At 43.0% G+C, this 20,815-nt stretch overlaps 1 protein-coding gene across 1 annotated transcript in view; it reads left to right on the forward strand.

Moving 5' to 3' along the window:
* The first annotated feature begins 601 nt into the window (after positions 1-601).
* Positions 602-20,815, forward strand: part of rgn (regucalcin) — a 41,570-nt gene continuing 21,356 nt past the window's right edge. Inside the window, exon 1 of the mRNA XM_073044153.1 lies at positions 602-730. The gene's annotated coding sequence lies outside the window, so the exon portion shown is untranslated. The remainder of the gene's footprint in view (positions 731-20,815) is intronic.

Raw genomic sequence — 20,815 nt, forward strand, 5'->3', positions numbered from 1 at the left:
ACAATCACGGCCATGATTACTACATCATATAAAAAATGATGATGATGTAGTCTATGTAAAACAAACTGACCTAAATTTTTTTCACTCAAGAAATACCAGATGATGCAGTAAATATTCCAAACACGTTTTCACATCCAAAGTCCGTTAGGGTCAGTGAGTTGTGGGCATGGTATGCTGGCACTTGCAGGCCGCCCAGCACTATTATCGCTCATTCGATTTGATGCCAGTGGTCATTTCACTGCATGTTCCGATGTGCCTGTGACAAATAAAGCTAATTTTCATATTTAAATCTATCTTCATTTTGTTGCTAACATCAGAAGCAGTGAATGGTTAGTAGCAATAACATTTCAGTGAAAATCTAATCAGCTCCTGAGTATTTGTTGCTTAACTGATCAGATGATATGGTGAAGAGCTTGTGAAACTATGCCATTCCTCCAGAATTGCTGCAGTGGAGATTAATGATCACATAGTGGAGATCACTTCCAACCTTCAATTAATAACTCAACCATTTCTGGTTGACATAGTTAAACAGATTTCTGCTAAGAATGCAGTTCAAAGTTTTGATTGTACCTGAACCAGGAATATCTGCTGACAGTGAAGTCTTGCAGTTTATAATAGGGTTAAATATTAATTTGATAATTGTTTTTAAAGTGTTGAGGTATAACTGCATCACAACTACTTCCGAGTGTTGACTGATCGTGACTCTTTCTGTCAATTCTTCATTTCACAGGTAGTGCATTTTTACTTATGTCTCTTTTCTGCAAATATTATGTTTAAGGGGGAAAATTCTGGGAAATTTTCTTGGCTCCCACTAAAACTTTCCCGGAAACCACTGAGGAAATGAGGTTACCCATGATTTTTAACAAGGTACACCGTTTCTTAGGGGCTGAGGAGGATTTGCTAAATGTATGAGCAGTGGTGGGAGATAGGGAGAACACTGTGGGAATTCAAAGAAAACTATGTTAGATACTGTGCAGGAAAACGAACAAGAACAGTTTTATGTTTACCTAGTGTTCAGAAGATTTTTTAAATTTAATTTTTGTAGAAAAGATAAAATACTTTAAATGTTAATTGCCATTCTTTCAGCTGTTTTGATTTTTATTTGTCTTCACTTCTGTTGTGAAGGAATATTTCACAGAAAGGATTTCATGGAATTCCTATGAATTCATTGTGTTGTCTTCATTGCAGTATTTCATGCTAGGATATTGTGTGATGGCTTATTCCAGTCTGTGCTATTCAGTAGAGCAGGCATGGAATATAGAACTGTACAACACTGAAATGCACCCATCAGACCATGATGTCTGCATGGAGCACAATGCTAGATTACACTAAATTACTCTGCCTGTACGTGATCCATTCTCTGCATATTCATGCCTCTATCTACCTGCCTCCTGAGCTGAAGCCCCTAACTACCTTGAGTTCAATGCTGACTGGCAATTCCTATGATGCTGCCAGTGTCAAACTGTATCGCTCTCTGCAGTTCCTTTAGGCTCATCAGCTGCGTGGAGAGGGGGTGTCTGCTGCGTGGGCAATGGCTGGCTCTCCATATCATACAGTCTTGCTTTACGGATCATATAGACAGCTAGGATGCAACATCCTTGGCCAACCTTGACCAACAATCTGCCTCTTAAATGACTCCATCATATCTGCTTCCCGCACTGCTCCTAGCATCTTGATCCAGGCACCTACCACTGTCCTTGTAAAAAAAATCTTACACTGTATATCTCCTTTAAACTTCCTCCCTCTCACTTTAAGTGCATGTTCGCTAGTTAATGCATATCTACCCTAGGAAAAAGTTTCTCTACCTTATCTCACAATTTTATAAACATCCATCAGGTCTATCCTCAACATCTGAAACTCCAGAGAAAACAACCCATGTTTGTTCAGCCTCTCCTTATAGCTCAGGGAGGAGACTTTCATACCAGGCTGTCTCACGCTGGGGTGTCTGGTGCTGGTGAATGTCTGCTCGGCTACTTCCTGCCGTGTTTCTTCATGCCAGTGAATTTCATTCTGGGTTACTTCACACTGCACTCCCAATGCTGGTGTGTTTCCTACTTGTCTTATTTGCGTTGAAATATTTCATTCCAGCGTATTTCTTCTGTAGTGTTTATTTCAAGTTGTGAGACTGAGAACATGACACCAATAATAGATAACATTTGGAGGGATGGAGGATGTTTCCTATAGTGGGGGAGACTAGGACCAGAATACAAGGACATCGCTTTAGAACAGGGAGGAGGAGGAATTTGTCGAGCTGTGGGGGTGGTGAATCTGTGGAATTCATTGTCCTGGATAGTTGTGGAGGCCAAGTCATTGATGTATATTTAAAGCAGAGGTTGACACATTTTTGATTAGTCAGGGTGTTAAAGTTTATGGGGAGAAGGCAGAAGAATAGGGTTGAGAGGAATAATTAATCAGCCATGATGGAATGGCGGAACAGACCCAACGGGTCAAATGGCCTAATTCTGCTCCTATGTCTTATGGTCCAGAGTAGGGGGGGGTGCGGGTGGACTAGAATGACTGGAGTAAGCTAGAGATAAGGAGGGGGAATATCAAGCGATTAAAGAGAAGGATAACAGTTATAAATTGGGGCAGTGTCAGGAAATGGAACCAATGTAGGCCACACACAAAATGCTTGGGAACTCAGCAGGCCAGGCAGCATCTATGGAAAAAAGTACAGTCGACGTGTCAGGCTCTGACTCTTCAGCAGGACTGGAGAGAAAAAGCAGAGGAGTAGATTTAAAAGGTGGTTTGCGGGGAGAGAGAAACACAAGGTGACGGGGAAACCTGACGGGGGAGGGACGTAGTAAAGAGCTGGGAAGTTGAGGAGATACAGGGCTGGAGAAGGGGGAGCCTGATAGAAGAGGACAGAGACTATGGAAGAAAGAAAAGGGGGGAGGAGCACCAGAGGGAGGCAGTGCGCAGGCAAGGAGATAAGATGAGAGAGGCAAAAGGGAATGGGGAATGGTCCCACTCGGATATATCAATCCATGGCTTCCCCTACTGTCACAATGAGGCCACAATCAGGTTGGAGGTGATGGGCAGGCAAGGAGATTAGGTGAGAGAGGGAAAAGGGGATGGGGAATAGTGAAGGTGAGGGAGGGGGCATTAAGGGAGGTTTGAGAAATCAATGTACCTGCCATCTGGTTGGAGGCGAGCTGACAGAATATGCCAATGTAGGTCAATAAGGATTTGGGTAAAGGATGAAAAAGTTAAACGAAGGGCCACTCAGTTTTGATAATATTAAATCTCTAGAGCTTACAAAATGGCAGGATGGCCAAGGGAGCTTTGGAATAATGAAGTCTGAAGCCTGAGAAGTGACTTGGATCTGCTCTAATTTGTCTGCTGGAGCAATAGCTGATGCCATCTCATCGGCTCTTCACTCAACAACTAGACAGCAAAAATGCATTCATTGATATGCTCTTTATTGACTACAGCTCAGCATTCAATACCATCATCCCCTCAAAATTAATCAATAAGCTTCAACACCTTGCTCTCAATAATGTGGATAGTCAGAGGCTTTTTCCCAGGGCTGAAATGGCTGCCACAAGAGGGCACAGGTTTAGGGTGTCTGGGAGTAGGTGCAGAGGAGATGTCAGGGGTAAGTTTTTTACGCAGAGAGTGGTGAGTGTGTGGAATGGGCTGCTGGCAACAGTGGTGGAGGCAGATACAATAGGGTCTTTTAAGAGACTTTTGGATAGGTACATGGAGCTTAGAAAAATAGAGGGCTATGGGTAACCCTAGTAACTTCTAAGGTAGGGACATGTTTGGCACAACTTTGTGGGCTGAAGGGCCTGTATTGTGTTGTAGGTTTTCTATGTTTGTATGTTCTAATTCCTTGTGCAACTGGATCCTCAATTTCCACACTTGCAGAACCCAGACATTTTGGATTGGCAATATCTCCTCCACAATCTCTATCAGTCCAGGTGCACCACAAGGCTGTGCGCTTGGCCCCTGCTCTACTCACTTTACACTTACGACTGTGTGGCTAAGTACAGCTCCGATGTCATAATCAAGTTTGCTGACAGCACCACTGTCGAATCAAAGCTGATGACAAATCAGAATATAAGAGGAAGATTGAAAATCTGGGTGAGCAGTGCCAGAACTAAAACCTCTTACTCAATGTCGGCAAGACCAAGGAGCTGATTATTGACCAGGAGGCGGAAACCAGAGGTCCATAAGCCAGTCCTCATCGGAGGATCAGAGGTGGAGAGGGTCCGCAACTTTAAATTCCTCAGTGTTATCACTTTGGAGGGCCTGTCCTGGGCCTGACACATAAGTGCAATTATACTGAAAGCACGGCAGCACCTTTACTTCCTTAAGAGTTTGCAAAGATTCAGCACGACAACTAAGACTTTGACAAACTTCTATAGACGTGTAGTGGACAGTATATTGACTGGCTGCACCAAAAACCTTGAATGGAAAGTCTTACGAAATGTAGTGGATATGGCCTAGTCAATCAGTGGCTAAATCCCTCCCCACCATTGAACACATCCATATGAAATGTTGTTACAGGAAAGCATCATCCATCATCAGGGACCCCCACCACCCAGACTATGCTCTCTTCTCATTGCTACCATCAGGAAGCAGGACTCACACCGCCAGAAATAGTTATTACCCCTCAACCATCAAGCTCTTGAACCAAAGGTGATAACTTCACACAACTCCATTTCATCATTGAAATGTTCCCACAACCTGTGGACTCACTTTCAAGGACTCTTCATCTAATGTTCTTGATATTTATCATTTATTTAATTAATTTGAGGAGAGGGCACTGAGTTCATTATCATTACATCCCATCCGATGGCCATAATCCTCATAGAAGGATCAGAAGTGAAGAGAAACATAGATACATAAAAATATTGAAAAACAACAGCACAAAACAGGCCCTTTGGCCCACAAACTTGTGCCGAACAAGTCCCTACCTTAGAAATTACAAGGCTTATCCATAGCCCTCTATTTTTCTAAGCTCCATGTACCTATCCAAAAGTCTCTTAAAAGACCCTATCGTATCCGCCTCCACCATTGCCAGCTGCCTATTCCATTCACACACCACTCTCTGCATAAAAAACTTACCCCTGACATCTCCTCTGTACCTACTCCCCAGCACCTTAAACTTGCCCTCTTGTGGCAACCATTTCAGCCCCGGGAAAAAGCCTCTGACTATCTACATGAACTATGCCTCTCATCATCTTATACACCTCTATCAGGTCACCTCTCATCCTCCGTCACTCCAAGGAGAAAAAGTTGAGTTCATTCAACCTATTTTCATAAGGCATGCTCCCCAATCGAGGCAACATCCTTGTAAATCTCCTTTCAATGGCTTCCACATCCTTCCTGTAGTGAGGCGACCAGAACTGAGCACAGTACTCCAAGTGGGGTCTGACCAGGGTCCTATATAGCTGTAACATTACCTCTCAGCTCCTAAATTCAATTCCACGATTAATGAAGGCCAATACACCGTACACCTTCTTAACCACATGAAGAGTAAGGGTCCCAGAACAGATCCCTGAGGCACACCACTGGTCACTGACCTCCATGCAGAATATGACCCATCTACAACCACTCTTTGCCTTCGGTGGACAATCCAGTTCTGGATCCACAAAGCAAGGTCCCCTTGGATCCCATGCCTCCTTATTCAATAAGCCTTGCATGGGGTACCTTATCAAATACTTCACTGAAATCCATATACACTACATCTACTGCTCTTCCTTCAACAATGTGTTTAGTCACATCCTCAAAAAATTCAATCAGGCTCGTAAGGCAGGACCTGCCCTTGACAAAGGCATGCTGACTATTCCTAATCACATTATACCTCTCCAAATGTTCATAAATCCTGCCTCTCAGGATCTTCTCCATCAACTTACCAACCACTAAGGTAAGACTCACTTGTTTATAATTTCCTGGGCTATCTCTACTCCCTTTCTTGAGTAGAGGAACAACATCCGCAACTCTCCAATCCTACAGAACCTCTCCCGTCCCCATTGATGATGCAAAGATCATCGCCAGAGGCTCAGCGATCTTCTCCCTCGCCTCCCACTGTAGCCTGGGGTACATCTCATTCGGTCCTGGCGACTTATCCAACTTGATGCTTTCCAAAAGCACCAGCACATCCTCTTTCTTAATATCTACATGCTCAAGCTTTTCAGTCTGTTGCAAGTCATCACTACAATCACCAAGATCCTTTTCCATTATGAATACCGAAGTAAAGTATTCATTAAGTACCTTTGCTATTTCCTCTGGTTCCATACACACTTTCTCACTGTTTCACTTGATAGGTCCTATTCTTTCACGTCTTATTCTCTTGCTCTTTACATACCTGTAGAATGCCTTGGGGTTTTCCTTAATCCTGCCCGCCAATACCTTCTCATGGCCCCTTCTGGCTCTCCTAATTTCCTTCTTAAGCTCCTTCCTGTTAGCCTTATAATCTTCTGGATCTCTAACATTACCTAGCTCTCTGAACCTTTTGTAAGCTTTTCTTTTCTTCTTGACTAGATTTATTACAGCCTTTGTACACCACGGTTCCTGTACCCTACCATAACTTCCCTATATTATTGGAACATACCTATGCAGAACTCCACACAAATATCCCCTGAACATTTGCCACATTTCTTCTGTACTTTTCCCTGAGAACATCTGTTTCCAATTTAAGCCTCCAATTTCCTGCCTGATGGCCTCAGAATTCCCCTTACTCCAATTAAACGCTTTTCTAACTTGTCTGTTCCTATCTCTCTCCAATGCTATTGTAAAGGAGATAAAATTATGATCACTATCTCCAAAATGCTCTCTCACTGAGAGATCTGACACCTGACCAGGTTCATTTCCCAATACCAAATCAAGTACAGCCTCTCCTCTTGTAGGCTTATCTACATATTGTGTCAAGAAATCTTCCTGAACACTCCTAACAAACTCCACCCCATCTAACCCCCTTTCTCTATGGAGATGCCAATCAACATTTGGGAAATTAAAATCTCCCACCATGACAACTCTGTTATTATTACACCTTTCCAGGATCTGTTTCCCTATCTGCTCCTCGATATCCCTGTTACTATTGGGTGGCCTATAAAAACACCCTGTAGAGTTATTGACCCCTTCCTGTTCCTAACCTCCACCCACCGTAGACAATCCCTCTATGGCGTCCACCTTTTCTGCAGCTGTGATTCTATCTTTGATCAACAGTGCCACACCCCACCTCTTCTGCCTTCTTCCCTGTCCTCTCTGAAACATCTAAAACACGGCACTTGAAGTAACCATTCCTGTCCCTGAGCCAACCAAGTCTCTGTAATGGCCACCAGTACTCCAAGTACTGATCCATGCTCTAAGCTCATCCACTTTGTTCACAATACTCCTTGCATTAAAATAGACACATCTCAAACCATTGGTCTGAGCGTGTCCCTTGTCTATCTCCTGCCTATCCTCCCTCTTGCACTGTCTACCATCTTTCTCTATTTGTGAGCTAACTGCCTCTTCCCCAGTCTCTTCAGTTTGGTTCCCACCCCCCAACAATTCTAGTTGAAACTTGCCCCAGTAGCCTTAGCAAACCTCCCTGCCAGGATATTGGTCCCCCTGAGATTCAAGTGCAACCTGTCCTTTTTGTACAGGTCACACCTGCCCCAAAAGAGGTCCCAATGAATCAGAAACCTGAATCCCTGCCTCCTGCTCAAATCCCTCAGCCACGCATTTATCCTCCACCTCATCCTATTCCTATTCTCACTGTCGCATGGCACAGGCAGTAATCCCAAGATTACTACCTTTGTGGTCCTGTTTCTCAACATTCTTCCTAACTCCCTGTAGTCTTTTTTCAGGACTTCCTTCCTTTTCTTACCTATGTTGTTGGTACCAATATGTACCATGACCTCTGGCTGTTCTCCCTCCCACTGCAGGATATCTTGGACGTGATCTGGAACATCCTGGACCCTGGCACCTGGGAGGCAAACAACCATCTGAGTTTCTTTCCTGTATCCTCAGAATCGCCTGTCTGACCCCCTGACTATAGAGTCCCCTATCACTACTGCTTCCTCTTCCTTTCCCTATCTTTCTGAGCCACAGGGCTGGTCTCTGTGCCAGAGGCACGGCTACTGTTGCTTCCCTCAGGTAGGCTGTCCCCCCTCCCCCCCCGCCAACAGTACTCAAACAGGAGTAATTATTGTTCAGGGGGACAGCCACAGGGGTACTCTGTAGTACCTGACTCTTCCCCTTTCCCCTCCTGACTGTGACCCACTTGTCTGTCTCCTATGGCCCCAGTGTGACCACTGCCTATAACTCCTCTCTATCACCTCCTTGCTCTCCTTGACCAAGCGAAGGTTATCGAGCTGCATCTTCAGTTTCCTAACATGGCCCCTTAGGAGCTGCAGCTCGACACACCGGGTGCAGATATAGCCGTCCAGGAGGTTGGGAGACTCCAGGACTTCCCACATCTGACACTGAGCACAGAAAACTGGCCTCACACACATACAGATGCCTTGTGCAGGAAGGCACAGAGTCGACTGTACTTCCTTAGAAGGTTGGCGTCATTCAATGTTTGTAGTGAGATGCTGAAGATGTTCTATAGGTCAGTTGTGGAGAGCGCCCTCTTCTTTGTGGTGGTGTGTTGGGGAGGCAGCATTAAGAAGAGGGACGCCTCACGTCTTAATAAGCTGGTAAGGAAGGTGGGCTCTGTCGTGGGCAAAGTACTGGAGAGTATAACATCGGTAGCAGAGCGAAGGGCGCTGAGTAGGCTACGGTCAATTATGGAAAACCCTGAACATCCTCTACATAGCACCATCCAGAGACAGAGAAGCAGTTTCAGCGACAGGTTGCTATCGATGCAATGCTCCTCAGACAGGATGAAGAGATCAATACTCCCCAATGCCATTCGGCTTTACAATTCAACCGCCAGGAGTAAGATATGTTAAAGTGCCGGGGTTAGGACTCAATGTATTTAAGTAAACTACTTAAGAACTTTTTAAAAGCTATTATTAATGCTTTTTGAGAGGGTGATTTTAGATGCATATCATATTTTTACTGAGTTAAGTATTGTATGTAATTAGTTTTGCTACAATAAGTGTATGGGACATTGGAAAAAATGTTGAATTTCCCCATGGGGATGAATAAAGTATCTATCTATCTATCTATCTGACTACTACTTCCTTTCTGCAATTAACACAGTGAAACCTACTTCACCTTGGCCCGTTACCACCTAAGCCCGTTGAGCCAAAGCCCTATCACTCTGCTGCCCGCTCCAATGCTGCCCACTGGACATGGCAGTCTTCTCTTTAAACCTTTCGCGCTCTACTCCTGATGTCACGTGCCTGCGCAGTCTTGACTCTCTTTTACCCTGCCTTCGCTCCGGAAATCCTTAGCCGTTTACCCGCAGCCTTCTTGTTCTGAATCAAAAAGTCAGCATTTTCAAGTTTATTGGCTACTGAATGTGTATAATGCATCAGGGCTATCCCTCAGTAAATAAAGAAGGTAAATCTATTCTCTTTTGTACATACCTACTTCTGTGGGGCATTTGTTTGATTTGCAGGTGGAACAGGTTTAACCAAGAATTTTCCATTGTTTGGCTTGGCTGGGTGATATTTTTATGTAACCTCATGCCAGACAGTTCGAACTGTTTCCTTATTATTAACTACATGGTTGTGTAGTAGTTTACATTAGTTAAAAGCACAATTCATTCCTAATAGAACCAAATAGTTTCTTATAATTATTTAGTGGTTTCATGTTTATCAATATTAATACTAGTTTCAAAGTTCAAAGTAAATTCATTATCAAAGTACCTATACGTCATCATATAAAACCCTGAAATTCTTTTTCTTGTGGGCATTCTCAACAAATCCATAATAGAATAATAATCATTATAAAATCAATGAAAGATTGTATCAACTTGGCTGTTTAACCAATGTGCAAAAGACACAAACTGTGCAACTACAGGAATAAAGAAATACTACTAATAATAAATAAATAAGCAATAAATATCAAGAACATGAGATGAAGAGTCCTTGATTGACTTCAACAGCACCAAACTACTGCGCTGTGCCAGTGGCTTTTGGGACGGCCTGGTAAAGGAAGCCATTGAAATAAAACTAGAGGAAAAGAATTTTAGCAAAGATGAAGGTCTCACTCTGAGTAAGAACTGGAATTTGATTGTAAGAGTGGACACCTGATTGGATGAGGAGGAATAAGGAGGAACAGGCTAATTGGGTATAAATACCACTGGACTAGACATGTCCAGGCCGCATCCCTGATGAAGGTGGCAGAGTTTGTCATCGACACATCGGTTATAATCGATACCTGTACCTGGTTGGAAGCCCGAGAAGAGTTTATTCAGCACATACGCTGGGGAAACTCTAGATCCTTTTTCACTCAGTAGCCACTTTATTAGTTACCTTCTGTACCTAATAAATTGGTCACTGAATATACATTTGTGGTCTTTTGCTGCTGTAGTCCATTTCAAGGTTTGACACGTTGTGTGTTCAGAGTTGCTCAAATGCCATCTATGTATTTGCCAATGATACAACCATTGTGGCAGAATTTCAGATGATGATGAAAGGGCATACAGTAGCAAGGTATATCAGCTAGTTGAGTGGTGTTGCAGCAACAACCTATTATGGATTTATTGAGTATGCCCAGAAGAAATGACATATAGGCACTTTGATAATACATTTACTTTGAAGTTTGAAACTAGTATTAATATTGATAACCATGAAACCACTAGATAATTATAAGCCAATGATACAAACATTGTTGGCAGAATTTCAGATGATGATGAAAGGGCGTATGGTAGCAAGATATATCAGCTGGTTGAGTGGTGTTGCATTCAACATCAGCAAGATCAAAGAGCTGATAATGGACTTCTGAAAGGGTAAGTCGAGGGAACAAAAACTAATTCTCATAGAGGGATCAGAAGTGAGGAGAGTGAGCAATTTCAAGTTCCTGGGTGTCAATATCTCTGAGGACCTAACCTGGTCCCAACATATTAATGCAGCTATAAAGAATGCAAAACAACAGCTATATTTCATTGGGAGTTTGAGGAGATTCTGATTTGTCAACCTAAACACCCAAAACCTTTTACAAATGTACCATGGAGTTCATTCTAAGTGGCTGCGTCACTGTCTGGTATGGAGGGTGGGGAGGGGGGGGGGGCGGATGTCTACTGCACAAGATCGAAGTAAGTTGCAGAAACTTGTAAAATTAGCCAGCTCCATAAAGGGTCCTAGCCTCCATATTATCTAAGACATCTTCGAGGAGCGGTGCCTTGGGAAGGTGCAGTCCATCATTAAGGATCCCCAACAAAAAGGATATGCCTTCTTCTGCATGTTACCATTGGGAAGGAGGTACAGAAGCCTGAAGGTACGATCTCAGTGATTCAGGAACAGCTGCTTCCGTCTGCCATCCGATTTCTGAATGGTCATTGAACCCATGCACACTCCCTCACTATGTTTTTATTTATGTTTTCTTTTGCACAACTTATTTAACAAACATTTAATAGACATATATACATTTAATGTAATTCCATTTTTCTCTCTCTATATATATTGATTATGTATTTTATTGTACTGCTGCTTAAATGTTAATTAATGTCACAACATATGCTGGTGATATTACACCTGATTCTGATTCTTCTGCACGCCACTGTTGTAACACATGGTTATATGTCTTGCTGTTGCCTTTCTGTCAGATTGAACCAGTCTGGCCGTTCTCCTCCGACCCCTCTCATTAAGAAGGCTTTTTGTCCACAGAACTGCTGCTCACTGGATTTTTTTTGTTCTTCGCACCATTCTCTGCAAACTCTAGAGACTGGTGTGCATGAAAATCCCTGGAGATCAGCAGTGTCTGAGACACTCAAACCACCCCATCTAGCACCAACTATCATTCCACAGTGAAAGTCACCGAGATCACAATTTTTCCCCATTCTGACGTTTGGTCTGAACATCAACTGAACCTCTCTTAACCATACTTTTATACATTGAGTTGCTGCCACATGATTGGCTGATTCGTTATTTGCACTAACAAGCAGGTGTACCTAATAAAGTGGCTAATGAGTGGTTATTTCAGTTGTCCATGTGTTGGCCTGGTACATTGAGATAGAATTTCATGATGTGTGTAGTTGAGTGCCAATAACTGGTCAGATTGCCTCCAATTTGATCCTTTACTTTGGGTTCATGTTGGTGTGCAGAAGACATTTAATCTGCCATTGAATGTTGTCAGGGCACTTAGGAGGCCATTGAGCCTGTCATACCTGTACTAGTCATAGTTGCTTATGCTAATTCCATTTCGCCACTGTAGGTCTTTGGCCCTGTAGGTTATGGCACCAAGTATCCTTTTGAGTACTTTTAAATGCATTGGAGGTGTTTCGATCCACAATCTTTAAATGCAATGGGTTGTAGACCAGAACCATTAGAGGCATAGAGTCATAAAGCACTTCAGCACAGAAACAGGTCCTTTGACCCATCTAGTCCACGCCAAACTATTTTATTCTGCCTAATCCCATTGATTTGCATCTGGCCCATATCTCTCCATACCCCTCTCATCCACTTCCACTGGTAGCTCGTTCCACATTCGCACAATCCTCTAAGTGAAGATCTCCCTTAGCTTCCCCTTAAGTATTTAACCCTTCACTCTTAACCCATTACTTTTAGATCTCATCTCACGCAACCTCAATGGAAAAAGCTTGCATACCTCTATCAAATCTCCTCTCATTCTCTTAAACTGCAGACAATAAAGTTCTAAACTATTCAATCTTTCCCTATAACTCACAGCCTTCCAGTCTTTAAATGGAAACATTCTTCTCAAATCAGCTGCAGTTGCTTAAACTGTCTTTTAAGTTTTTGTATCCTGGTTATTGACTCTTTGCGAAGATAATTAGGTCCTTCTTGTTCAAACGGCTTAGATCTTACCTTTAAGTAAACATGAGAAAATCGGCAGATGCTGGAGATCCAGAGCAACACACACAAAATGCTGGAGGAATTCAGCAGGTCAGGCAGCAGCTATGGAAAAGAGTAAACAGTCAACGTTTTAGGCCAAAACCCTTCTTCAGACCCATAGAGATTGCCTGGCCAGCTGAGTTCCTCCAGCATTTTGTGTGTCTTGTGTTAGGTCTTACTGTTACCAATTATCAACTACACTTCCTGCATTAAAAATCCTTATCTGGATAGTGCAGCTTCTGACATACTAAATGGCCTTGCATAATTTGTATGCTTTCATTCCAGGTGTGGCAGCTTGTTTTCTTTTAAGATTTTGTTTTACACAACCTTTCATAGAATCACAGAACTTGTAAGAAATGGAGCTCTCAAGGTGTTGATCAACCCATTGTTCCGTTTCTCATGAGTTCTCCGATTCTGGAAATAAAAAGCTCCTTACAAAAAAAAAGGAACTCATGATATTGCTCGGGTGAAATGCAAGGGTGTTTATAAGCTGAGCTGACATGGAATCACAATCTGTAAGTGAAGAATGCAAGGACTGGCCCTGGAAACACCCGTAGATGCAGAAAAGGCGTAGCCTCGAAATCCGCATTGTTTTGCATTATTTCAAATCTGAAGTGATCCCGAATCAGAGCAGTCACACCACTCTTGGTAAGCTTGAAACTTTTCTTACTATTAAATTTGGTTCAGCATTTTCCTGGGGAGAAGGACATGTGCTGTACAGGCTTCTTCTGCCTGACAGACGACTCCAGATTTATTCATACATGGTTGAATGCACTTTGCCTTGCCCTAATTTGCCATTCATTTCAGGGGCAACTTGGAAGCACTCTGTTATAATGTTCTACCGTAAGTTTCTATATATGGTAAATGCCAGCTTTGTCAGCAAGAATAGAAAGTCTTTAATTTTAATTTGTTACATACCTAACAGTTATTTCCACAACCCAGCTTAATCATTGCTGTAAATAGCTGAAGAACAACGACGATTCATTCTTCTTCAGTGTTATTTATTTGAGGCCCTCTGTTGGTCTGGGTCGACCATGTATATTGTGTCCCAGCTGCCTACGTGACACACTGGCTGGTACGCAGGCCGGGGCAGTATGATATGGAGAGGAAGTGGCTGCCTGTGCAGCAGACTCCCCTTCTCCACGCAGCTGATGGACCCAAAGGAACAGCAGAGACCGACACAGTGTGGCACCCACGGCGTTCCAGGAGTTGCCAGTCAGCGTTGAACTGAATGTAGGAGTGCCTTAGCGACTCCAGCTCCAGATTTTTCCTTCTCCGAGGTGAGCTGCCAACCACAGCTGAGGAGTCCTATCGGTCCGATTATTTATTTATTTATCTATCTGATTGATTGTACTTGCACAGTTGATCTTCTTCTGCATATTGCTTGTTTGTCAGTTTGCTTGCTTACTTATCGTATGGACAGCTAGGACGCAACATCCTTGGCCAACCTTGACCAACAATCTGCCTCTTAAATGACTCCATCATATCTGCTTCCAGCACTGCTCCTAGCATCTTGATCCAGGCACCTACCACTGTCCTTGTAAAAAAAATCTTACTCTGCACATCTCCTTTAAACTTCCTCCCTCTCACTTTAAATGTATGTTCTCTAGTTAATGCATATCTACCCTGGGAAAAAGTTTCTCTACCTTATCTCACGATTTTATAAACATCCATCAGGTCTATCCTCAGCATCTGAAACTCCAGAGAAAACAACCCATGTTTGTTCAGCCTCTCCTTATAGCTCAGGGAGGAGACTTTCATACCAGGCTGTCTCACGCTGGGGTGAATGTCTGCTCGGCTACTTCCTGCCGTGTTTCTTCATGCCAGTGAATTTCATTCTGGGTTACTTCACACTGCACTCCCAATGCTGGTGTGTTTCCTACTTGTCTTATTTGCGTTGAAATATTTCATTCCAGCATATTTCTTCTGTAGTGTTTATTTCAAGTTGTGAGTCTGAGAACATGACACCAAAAATAGATAACATTTGGAGGGATGGAGGATGTTTCCTATAGTGGGGGAGACTAGGACCAGAATACAAGGACATCGCTTTAGAACAGAGAGGAGGAGGAATTTGTCGAGCTGTGGGGGTGGTGAATCTGTGGAATTCATAGTCCCGGATAGTCATTGAGTATTTTTAAAGCGGAGGTTAACACATTTTTGATTAAGCAGGGTGTTGAAGTTTATGAGGGGAAGGCAGAAGAATAGTGATAAGAGGAATAATAAATCAGCCATGATGGAATGGTGGAGCAGACTCAATGGGCCAAATGGACTAATTCTGCTTCTATGTCTTATGGTCCAGAGTGGGGGCGGGGGGTTGTGTGTGGACTAGAATGACTGGAGTAAGCTAGAGATAAGGAGGGGGAATATTAAGAGATTAAAGAGAGGGATAACAGTTATAAATTGGGGCTGTGTCAGGAAATGGAACCAATGTAGGCCACACACAAAGTGCTTGGGAACTCAGCAGGCCAGGCAGCATCTATGGGAAAAAGTACAGTCGACGTGTCAGGCTCTGACCCTTCAGCAGGACTGGAGAGAAAAGGCTGAGGAGTAGATTTAAAAGGTGGTTTGAGGGGAGAGGGAAACACAAGGTGATGGGTGAAACCTGAAGGGGGAGGGATGTAGTAAAGAGCTGGGAAGTTGATTGGTGAAGGACATACAGGGCTGGAGAAGGGGGAATCTGATAGGAGAGGATAGAAGGACATGGAAGAAAGAAAAGGGGGGAGGAGCACCAGAGGGAGGCGATGGGCAGGCAAGGGGATAGGATGAGAGAGGGAAAAGGGGAGGGGGGAATAGTGAAGGTGAGGGAGGGGACATTAAGGGAGGTTCGAGAAATCAATGTTCCTGCCATCTGGTTGGAGGCTAGCCAGACAGAATATGCCAATGTAGGTCAATAAGGATTTGGGTAAAGGATGAAAAAGTTAAACGAAGATAATATTAAATCTCTAGAGCTTACAAAATGGCAGGATGGCCAAGGGAGGTTTGGAATAAGAGGTCTGAAGCAGGATAAATAGCTGTCTAAGTGATTTGACATTGGGGCAGAGGGAAGATTGGGAATGGAAAACTACTATCATTTTATGTACTTACAGAAGATGAATATATTCAGAATTCAATTAAGGGACATTACAACAGGACTATTTAAATATAGTTAACTAAATAGAATTGGGACAATTTAAAAGAGGTCCAGGTACGATCTTTGGATAGCCATCTCATGGGCAAAATGGGAAGTTCAGACTGACTTTGAATTAACAAAGGATGTAGCAGGGCTTGAAAACGATCACCTCTTATAAAGTTAAATCAACCGACAGAAGTGCCAACAGGGCATCACCTCCAGATGAGCTCTATACCTTCTATGCTCGCTTTGATTGCGAAAACCTAGAGAATCCCCGATGATTTAGTGATTTCAGTCTCTGAGGCTGACGTGCGAGCAGCCTTCAGGAGGGTGAACCCATGAAAATCATCTGGCCCAGACGGGGTACCTGGCCAACTACTAAAAACCTGTGCTGAGTATTCACTAAGATCTTTAACCTCTTGCTTCGGCATTCTGAGGTACCCCTAGCTTCAAGCGGGCTTCACTTATATCGGTGCCTCAGAAGTACATGGTTACCTGCCTCAATGACTATTGTCCAGTAGCATTTATATACGCAGTGATGAAGTGTTTTGAGAGGTTGGTGATGAAACATAGCAACTCTTGCCTGAGAAGCGTCTTGGATCTGATTTGTCTACTGGAGCAATAGCTGATGCCATCTCATCGGCTTTTCACTCAACAACTAGACAGCAAAAATGCATTCATTGATATGCTCTTTCATTCAATACCATCATCCCCTCAAAATTAATCAATAAGCTTCAACACCTTCGTCTCAATAATTCGTTGTGCAATTGGATCCTCAATTTTCACACTTGCAGAACCCAGACATTTTGGATTGGCAATGTCTCCTCCACAATCTCCATCAACACAGGTGCATCACAAGGCTGTGTTCTTGGCCCCCTGCTCTACTCGCTTTACACTCCCCAAATCAAGGTCTCACAAGCAACAATATTACGAGCAGATGATCTTTTTTTTAAGCTGTTGACGTATGGATGCTAATATGAAATATCCTTGCTTTTCTACACAATCATTCCTTGAGATCCTTTACACTCGAGTCTGGAGTGCTTTGAGATACTTTATTTAATTTTGGGGTGATTGGCTGCTTTCTTGAGCAGCTACATTCCTTCTGATCCATCAGCCATGGTGGAATGGTGAAATAGACTCGATGGGCTGAATGGTCAAATTTATTTCTATGTCTGATTGTCATATGATCAAGGATTGGCTTTATTTGCCATATAAACTTATACATATCAGGAATTTGCAGTGGTGTGTTGGTGCGACTTGCAACAAAAAAAAGTTCAAAGTACATTTATTATCAAAATATGTATACATTATACAACCTTGAGACTCGGCTCCTTACAGGCAGCCCCAAAACAAAGCAGCTCCAAAGAACCCATTAAATAAAGAGGTCAAACACCCAATGTGCAGGCAGGAAAAAACAAATTGTGCAAACAACGTGAGCAAGTGAACAGCACCCGGAACAAAAGTGGGTCCACAGACACAAAGCCAGGTATCACTGCAGCCGGAGCAGGCCTCACCCTCAGTTCAGCACAGAGCCGAGTGGGCAGAACCAGCCCGACCCTCGCCTCTGGTCCCAACACCTTGCCTTTTCAACCTGGTTCACTGTTTACACTGTCCAAACATTTGGTTGCTCCTCACTCTAGGACCCTCACCTCCATTACTTGCAGTGATCGTTTACCTGAAATTTTACCAGAAAAAGTCTTATTAATAAAGTATTTAGTTATATTCTTTGCTTTATCTGTCACTGATAAGTAGTCACTGGGCTTCACCAGTGCCATCTTAAACATTCAACAATTATAAAGAATAAATAAATACAAACGTATATAAAAAAGCTAGAGGTTAAAGTACGGATATGGAGTAAGATGTGTATAAATACCAGCATGTATTTACAAGGTATACAGCATTATAAAAAGTGGTTTAAAGTGTTTACAGTGTAGTAAAGGGCTATAGATAGAGGGGTGTGTGGGGGGGGGGGGGGGTAACTAGAATGGTTAATCAGATTAACTGCCTGGGAGAAAAACTTCTAGGATGGCAATAAAGGTACCTTCCAATAGTGTTCTATCGGGAGTCTCAAGAAAAAACCCCAGGCAAGTCAGAGTGACCTGTGATTGGTGATCCTTACGCCTGCTGTTCTTGTTACTTTATTGGTGGGGGTCACCAATTTCATTTCATTTTGAAGATGACGTGGACTGCAGTGGAGTCGGAATCAGAACCTGGTTTATTATCACTGACACACAGTATTGTGCAAAAGTCTTAGGTACACGTAAAAGAATTCTGTAAAGCGAAGACACTTTCAAAATAATGAAATAAAAAGTTTCTAAATATCAAAAAACTGTAGAGCAGTAAACAGTAAAAAAAATGAAATCTAATCAATATTTCGTGTGACCACCCTTTGACTTTAAAACTGCATCAATTCTCTTCGATACACAGTTGTGCAGTTTTAAAATTGGCTGGTATATTGTTCCTAGCATTTTGAAGAACTTGCCACAGTTCTTCTGCAGACTTTGATTGTCTCGCTTGCTTCTGTCTCTCTAGGTAATCCCAGACAGCCTCGATGATGTTGAGACCAGGGCTCTGTGGAGGCCATATCATCTAAAACCATATAAAAAATCTAGGGTGCCTCAGTTGTTTGCACAGTACTGTATGTCATGAAATCTGTTTTACAGTGCAAGAAATACAAAAATTACTATAAAGAACAATATAAATAAATAAATAAACAGTGCAAACGAGGAATAGTGAGGTACTTTTCATAGATTCATGGTCTGTTCAGAAACCTGATGGCAGAGGGGAAGAAGCTGTTCCTAAAACATTGACTGTGGTTCTTCAGCACCTGTACCTCCGCCCTGAAGGTAGTAATGAGAAGAGGGCATGTACTGGGTGGTGAGGATCCTTAATGAAGGATGCCGCCTCCTTGAGGCTCAGCCTTTTGATGATCTCAAAGGTGGGGAGGCTTGTGCCCCAAAATGGAGCTTGCTGAGTCAGCAGTCACTTTCGATGCAGTAACAGATTTTTTAAAAAGGATTATGTTTATTTGTCAGAAGTGAATCAAAATATCAAAACATACAGCAAAATGCATCAAATGCGTCAATAACCAACACAGTCCGAAGTTATGCAGGAAGCAGTTAGTAAGTCTCACCATTCTTCTGGCATCAATGTTGCATGCTCACAACTTGCTAACCCTAACCCTTATGTCTTTGGACTGTGGGAGGAAAGCAGGGCACCCGGAGGAAACCCACACGGTAGTGGGGAGAATGCACAAACTCCTTGCAGACAGCGGCAAAATCGAGCTGTGGTACAGTAAAGCTTTGCACTGGGAAAACTTCAAGTGTTCGTGTGACTAATGCTCAAAATGCAGACTCAGATTCGAGTGTGGTGCGATCCCACCCAGAATGCAGCATGGATGGAAACGCGCACCACTCAAATATTACATTCCTGGCATGTGCCTCTCGCTAGGAAAACATCAAGCCTGTTATTGCGATTAACGGTCAAAATGCCAGTTCAAATTTGGATTTGGTGCAATCACAACTAGAAATGATCTCCAATGTCATCTCATTGCATCACAGAAAGAGGCTCTTCAGGCCTTCATGCCCATGCTGGCCTCTTAGCTCATCCGTATGAATTACTTTTGACTGCACTTGGTCTACATCCCTTTATACCAGGGGTTCCCAACCTGGGATCCACAGACACTTTGGCTATTTGTAGGAGTCCATGGCATAAAAACGTTGGGAACCCCTGTTCTATACCATGACTAATTATCTGTCTGTCTAAATGTTTCTCAACTGTGATTGAAACTGGCTCCACTGCCTCCTCGGGCAGCAAGTTCCAGGTATGCTTTTACATAAGGGATAAAAACTTCCCTCTCAAATCATCTTTAAAGCTCCCCCTGCTCATCTTAAACCTATTCAGAATCAGAATCAAGTTTCCTCCATTCCCCACTCTGACTCCTCACCTGCCTATTACATCCCCGGGTTCCCCTTCTCCTTTCCTTTCTCCAATGGTCCACTCTCCTCTCCTACCAGATTCTTTCTTCTCCAGCCCTTGACCTTTCCTACTCACCTAGCTCCACCTTTCACCTTCCATCCGGCTTCCTTCCCCTCCCCCCCCCACCCTTTTTATTCAGGCATCTTGCCCCTCCCTTCTTGGTCCTGAGGAAGAGTCTCAGCCCGAAACATCGACTGTTTACTCTTTTCCATAGATGTTGCCTGACCTGCTGAGTTCCTCCAGCATCTTGTGTGTGTTGTGTCAAGTTTACTATCACTGATATATGTTGCAAAATTTGTTGCTGTGTGAAAGCAGAACAGTGCAAACCATAGACTGTAATAAATAAATCGTGCAAAAGAGGAATAGTGAGGTAGTTCAAAGTAAGTTCATTATTCAAGTACTTATATGTTTCCAAATAAAACCCTGAGATTCAGTTTCTTGTGGGCATACTCAACAAGTCCATAGAATAATAACTGTAACAGAATCAGTGAAAGACCACCCATTTTGGGCGTTCAACCAAAGTACAAAAGACAACGAACTGTGCAAATACAAAAAAAGGAAGAAATAATACTAATAAATTGAAGAGCCTGATGGCTGAGGGGTAGTAACTGTCCTTGAGCCTGGTGGTGTGGGTCTTCAGACTCCTGCACCTGATGGGAGAAATGAGAAGAGAGCATGTCCCATATGGTGAAGGTCCTTAATGATGGATACCACCTTCTTGAAAGTGTCCTCAGTGGTGGGGAGGCTTGTGCCTGAGACAGAGATGGCTGAGTCTACAACCTTCTGAAGCCTCTTTTGACCCTGGATTTTGGATCCACTGTACTTG

The sequence above is a fragment of the Hemitrygon akajei genome, chromosome 4, assembly GCF_048418815.1.
Source record: "Hemitrygon akajei chromosome 4, sHemAka1.3, whole genome shotgun sequence".
Lineage (NCBI taxonomy): Eukaryota > Metazoa > Chordata > Chondrichthyes > Myliobatiformes > Dasyatidae > Hemitrygon > Hemitrygon akajei.